The sequence below is a fragment of the Ovis canadensis genome, chromosome 15, assembly GCF_042477335.2.
Source record: "Ovis canadensis isolate MfBH-ARS-UI-01 breed Bighorn chromosome 15, ARS-UI_OviCan_v2, whole genome shotgun sequence".
NCBI lineage: Eukaryota > Metazoa > Chordata > Mammalia > Artiodactyla > Bovidae > Ovis > Ovis canadensis.
Window position 1 is genome coordinate 54,532,871 of NC_091259.1, and position 6,000 is coordinate 54,538,870.

A 6,000-nucleotide genomic window follows, 5' to 3' on the forward strand; every position below is an offset into this window, starting at 1 on the left:
CATTTCATATTTCAATTTCCTGAAATATTTCTAACCTACCTACAGACAGAAAATGCCTGTACATATTCCAAGATGTAGCCAGAAGCTGATCTGTTGCCTACTCTAAGAAGTATTCACTGAATTCTGCAAGCTAAGTTAGGGACTTTTCCAGTGGTCCAGTTTCTCATGGTACACCCTTCGTTGTAGCAATGGCACAGTTACATTGTTCAACACCCATCACTAGCTGATGAATTCCTAGAGGGTAGGGGAGATGCCTAATCAACTCTTGGGCCACCCAGTAGAGAACCTGGGAAAAATAGGCATCTATAAATGCCTCAACTGAGTCAACATATTGTACTAAGTTCTTCAGCCAAGTTCTGCATTTTAAGTTTCCTAACTCCTCCCTTCCCCAGTTTCCTCTTACTTCATCTGAAAATGAACTTCCTGCGATGCTGATTCCCCATTGTTCACTACTGGATAATGTCCGTACCCATGAAGTTTTCCTCTGTGCCCTTAAATGTGGGGGCATATTGTAGCTCTGACTCAGGAACATGAATTTGGTAGTTAACTTTGAGCTGTCCTAATAATAAAAAGGATTTCCCTGGTGGCTCAGATGGTAAAGAATCTGCCTGCAATGTGGGAGATCTAGGTTTGATTCCTAAGTGGTCTGTGTATTTATTTTGAGACAAGGAGTTTCAACTTTTGTGACATTTTGTGTTCTGTTCCACAATAGATATGTTTAATTTTAAAAAATGGTTTTAGTTCTTACAAGTTAAATATTGTACATTGCACACACACATACTAATTCTATCAAAATTGATGCTATAGGAAGATGAACTCTTTACACTGTGGCTTCACGTATACTTTGGCACACCACTGTGTGGCCCAGCATGAAAAGCCAAAGCATTCAAGTTTTACTGCCCTTCACTTCAAGAAGATGAAAACACGAAAGCTGTACCTAGAGATGTAACTGACAACTCAATCCCATTGCCCTGACTTAACTTCTAACTACTCTTTCTTAAACTGGTCTCAGAAGGTTTCCTACAATTAACCTTTCCTTTTATCTCACATGGAACAAAGGAAAAGAAAAATAGTTCAGTTTTGTATGTGCTGAGTTTGAGATGCCTGAGAGTGTGTGGCGTTTAGGAAAGAGTTCTTCCCTGGGAAAGAAGATTTGAGAGTTCTTGGCAGTTAAAGCTAAGGAAATGGATGGGATGACTCAGGGTATATATGTAGAAGGAAAGGAGACTGAGGTCAGACATTAGGGGACAGACAGGATACAGAATATGAAGGAGACTGAGAAATTGCCTTTCAGAGAGGAAAGAGAACCTGCAAAATTCATCACAGTACCCAGTACACTGTCTTCCTTGTGCATAGGAGAGACTCAAAAATTAATAACCAAATGAATTTAGCAAACATAGTCCTCCTTCATTCAAAGCACGGTGCTAGTATAGAGAATACAGGGATGACTCCTCCAGGGCCCAACAGGCCATTTGAAGGGACAAATCATGAATAAGCACAAGATAGTAAGATGGATAGCTAATAACGTGGTGTGCACGAGGCATACTGGAGTACTGAGAAAGGAGGAGATCAGTAAGGAACTTTTCAGAGGAAACAGTGCTAGGGCTGAATGTTGAAGAACGAGTAGGCACTCACCAAGTGTTGGGTAGCAAAGTCCCCTGGGAGGGCACTCCAGGCAGCAAGATCTGCAGGTAGAAGTGTGTTGAATTATGAAACAGAATGGAGTGGTTGAGAAATTCCAAGTAAGTAATTTGGTACATCTGGGATTTAGTTTTAAGGATGAAGTGGAGGAAATGAAGCGAGAAAGCCAGGCAAGATCAGGTTACAAAGGGCCCTGTAAGACATGATAAAGTGCTTGGATTTTATCCTGAAGACAAGGGGAAGCCACTGAAGGATTTTTAAATGAAGAGAAAAGGGATCAGATTTAAAATTCAAAACGATCATTCTTGCATCAGACCGGAAGATGAGCTAGGGGACAAGACTTGAAGCAAGGAAATCGAATAAGAGGCTAGTTAAGGAATCCAAGGGGAGTTGAGGGAAGACTAGACTAGGACAGAAGCAGAGGGAATGGAGAGAAGCCCACAGATCAAACAGGTATAGAGGAGATAGAATAGACTAGATATCACGTGTGTTTCATGAGGTAGAGGAAGAAGTTAAGGGTCAAGCACAATACCACATTACTGCTTGGACAGCTGGGTGAAATAATTCCATTGACAGAGAATGAAGACGGCAGAGGAGAAGCAGATCTGAGATGAGCTTCCTTGTAAACATACTCATGTTAAGAGCTATCTCATGAAGGGTTGTTCTGGAGTTCAGAGGATATATAAGATAGCAATACACATGTGAGAATCACACACATATGTAGAAACTGAAGCAACTGGACTGGATGAGATTCCCCTCAAAAAATATAGAGTAAAAGGAAAAGGACAGAGTCAACATTCAAAGGCCACACAGAAAAAGAAGCCCTCTGAGGAGGGTGAAAAGAACTGCAGCTAGAACACTGGTGTCTCAAAATCCAGGGGATGTGGGGTCAGAAATATCTTCAGATTCTGAGCTTCTGGGGACAGACACTAGATAATTTTTGTATTCTCAGAACCTAATGTTGGCCAGGCTCCAAATCGTAGTTATTATAATGAGTATCTTTGGCCATCCGGCTTGAAAATAAGGATATTCGCTGTTGACCGCTAATGGACCAGTTTCTTGAGAGGGGCAAAAGCAGAAACCATAAAAACAGCTAGAAAAGTGTAGTGACAGTGAAAAGGGAGGACAGGGACTTCCCTGGCAGTTCCATGGTTAAGACTTTGCCTTTCAATGCTGGGGGCAGGTGGGAGGGGAGTGCAGTTTCAATCCCTGGTCCTAGAGCTAAGATCCCATATGCCTTAGTCAAAAACCAAAACATAAAACAAGCAGTATTGTAACAAATTCAGTAAAGATTTAAGAAAAGGAGTTGGGGAAGATAGAACAGAGATACAGCAGCAACTTGAGAGGAAAGGAGATTTAAAAAGTAAATTTTGAAGATCAGTGAATTGATCTTTTGCTATGGTCTGAATGTGTCCGCGCCCCCGCCCCCAAATTCCTATGTTGAAATCCTAATGCCCAGGGACTTCCCTGGTGTCCAGGGACTAAGATTCCACACTCCCAGTGTAGGGGGCTCAGGTTTGATCAGGGAACTAGATCTCATATGCTGCAACTAAGAGCTCTCATGGCACAACTAAAAAAGATGCCCCAGCTAAAGACCCTGCATGACACAATGAAGATTTAAGACCCTGAATGCTGCAAAGACCAATGCAAATAAATAAGTAAAACAAGTTTCAGAAAGAACTCCTAAGCCCAATTGGATGGTATTGGGAGGTGGGGCCTTTGGAAGGTGCTTAGGTTTTGAGGGTGGAAGCCTCACAAATGGGAATATTGTTCTTATAAAGAGGGCACAGTGAGAAGATGTCAGCTATGAAACTGGATGAGGGTCCTTACTAGAATTCAGCCATGCCAGTACCTTGATCTTGGATTTCCCATCCTTCAAAACGATGAGAAATAAATTTCTATTGTTTATAAATAACCCAGTTTGTGGTATTTTTGTAATAATAGCCCAAATAGACTAAGACAATTTTATAATGAGTACTTTTGCCAGGCCTTAGTTATGGAGATGGATAGACACTTAAGGATTTAGACAAATTTAAGGGAAAAGTGCAAAATCTTGTGTTGAGGGCAAAGGGGCTGGAGGAGATCTTTCTCATTCCCTACTGCGGCTTCCACCACCTTTATGTAAAGCCTCTTTTCTTAGAACTCAATACATTGGTTGTACCACCTCCTCCTGATGTTCTTGGCTTTAACTGCTAGCGGATGCCTAAAGCACCTGCTGGCCCACTTCCTGTGCACAGCAAGTCAATTGGCAAGGCTGCATGTTGAACATGTCTGCCTTTGAGGAGAAAACATGCAGTGTGTAGCCCAGAGCTAGTCACAAAATGAATCAAACTTAGCAGGATGGGCTAGAGCAGATAGACAGACTATCAGGAATTCCAAACATGACTGAGAAATCAACATGGAGCTACCCCCAGCATCTTGGCCAGACAAAGTGTGTTGGCAAGGATGCAGATATATTGGAACCAGCATACATTCCTGGAATAAAGGTAAAATGGCAGAGTTGCTATAGAAAAACTTGGCCCATTTCCTCCAATATTTCCTCAAAATGGTAAGCATAGTTTACAATATGCAGTTAACTATATATCATACCAGCAATTCCACTCCTAGGTATATACCCAAGGGAACTGAAAGGGTGTGTCTGCACAAAAACTTGTATGCAGATGTTCACAACAGCATTACTCATAACAGCCAAAAAGAACAAAAAAATCCAAATGTCCATCAGCTAATGAATGAATAATCAGAATGTGGTATATTCATAGGATGGAATATCACTCTGCCATAAAAGGGAATGAAATACTGATGCATGCTACAACACATATGAAACTCAAAAATAAGCTAAGTGAAAGAAGCCACACGCAAAAGGCTACTTACTATATGTTTCCATTTAAATGAAATATCCAAAACAAGCAAATCTCCAGCAACAGAAAGTAATTATTCATTGCCAGGGGTTGAAGGGAGAAGGAAACGGGAAGTAATTGCTAGTGGATATAGGGTTTCTTTTGGAACAAAGAAAACATTCTGGAATTTGATTGTGGTTGATGGATACACAACTCTGAATATGATAAAAGCGACTGTACACTTTAAAAGGATGAACTTTATGAAATTGTATCCCAATAAAACTGTTACTTTAAGTAAAAAAATCAGAGTAAAAACTTTATTTAGAAGAAGTAACTACATAATCAAGGATAGGGATAAGCAGAGATATTCCTAAAGTACAGTCTTCCTATAGTGACATGAATGGGACCAGCAGAAATTCTACAAATGTTTCTTCAGTGTCACTATGGCAGGAGGCCCATTTATTCATGGTCATCATGAGATCCAAGAATAATTATCTTGAACTAATATATAATTAATTTTATCACTTACTGTAGTAACTATTAATACCATTTACCAATAAGTAAGGAAATATTATATGGCCATATTTCAGCCCATATCTACATACCTATTAAAATTATAAATGTACAAAAAAGTATTTTAAAAAAACAAATTATTAGTTTGAAAATGTTGAAAGACAGAAACCCCCCAAGATTGTTTATATTTGACATTTAAGTCATTTTACAATAGTTACAGAACAAAATACACAAGAAATTCTCACTCTCAAAAGTGGTAGATTCAAAGTAAGTAAAAATTTAGACTACACTGAACTTTGGCCAGGCCAGCCCTGGCAAAAATGACTTCAGGGAAACAGCTGCAAATGAAACTAAAACTGAGCTAAACTACACTTCAAATTACACTTTGTAATCTTCAAAACTAGTTAAAATCCATACAGCCATACAAATGGTTGTAAACTTTACACATAATTAAATAAAATTTTGGTAAATTGGCAAAATTGGTGAATTTCAGCAAGTTGATCGCTCTGTGAACTGAAATTTAGAGAACTGGCTCTCCTCACTTCCTATCCCAGAGGACAGGAGTCCTTCCTCTTCACGTTTAATCCCTCCACCTGTGTTCTAGATTCCATCTGGTTCTGCCTTCTCTGGCTCCTGCTCTGTGGGAGAGAATCAAGAGTCTCCTTTTTTCTTCCCTAGAGTCTCTACAGGGAATTGAAATCCTTCAGAGCCTGAAAAACATACTCACTCTTGGAAGAGCCCAACTCAAGCAGTGCTGGACTCTGGCCATTTTTTAATACTCTTGCTCACTTTCTCCAGGGCTGGGCTCTACTGAAGATCGCTAATAATTGTGGCTTTCTCATGAGCATTTGAGCGGGGGCTTAGTCTCAGAGCAGTCTAACAACTAAGCACTGATGCTACCCAGTGCCTCCTCCCTCACTAAGAAGGAACAAATGATTAATAGAGCCAGCAAGAATTGATAGCCTCCCATCCTGTCTTTCAGGATCATCATTTACAAGGCAGGCCTTTG